Below are 394 nucleotides of genomic sequence, written 5' to 3'. Positions count from 1 at the left end.
TGCTGGAGCATTCCGTCAACACTTAGCCAGACTTACAATGAGCCTAGAGGTCAGCATGAGATGAAAGTTTATGACTACCACATATCTTTTCTGAGCATGAATTTTACTCTGGGCATATGTGTGTCTCCCCAAATTATACAGAGGCGCCTTTCATGCCCTCAAACTCTCCCTGGCTTTCTGATTTTAGACCCTCATTTTTTTTATTTTTTATTGTGATTTGGGTAAAGATTTATAGAGCAAATTCACTTTCCATACAGCAGTTCACATATACTTTGTCTCATGACATTGACCACAGTTTACTACAATGCAACAGCTCCCCTCCCACTTCCTCCATAGTTACCTCTTCCCAGTGTCCATCCCTTCATACACTCCTGCCCCCTGAGCTGTCTCCCTG

The sequence above is a fragment of the Orycteropus afer genome, unplaced genomic scaffold, assembly GCF_000298275.1.
Source record: "Orycteropus afer afer isolate SDZICR_OR568_19922 unplaced genomic scaffold, OryAfe1.0 scaffold00210, whole genome shotgun sequence".
Lineage (NCBI taxonomy): Eukaryota > Metazoa > Chordata > Mammalia > Tubulidentata > Orycteropodidae > Orycteropus > Orycteropus afer.
The sequence above is the reverse complement of the archived record's forward strand: the minus strand, read 5'-3'. Positions refer to the sequence as shown.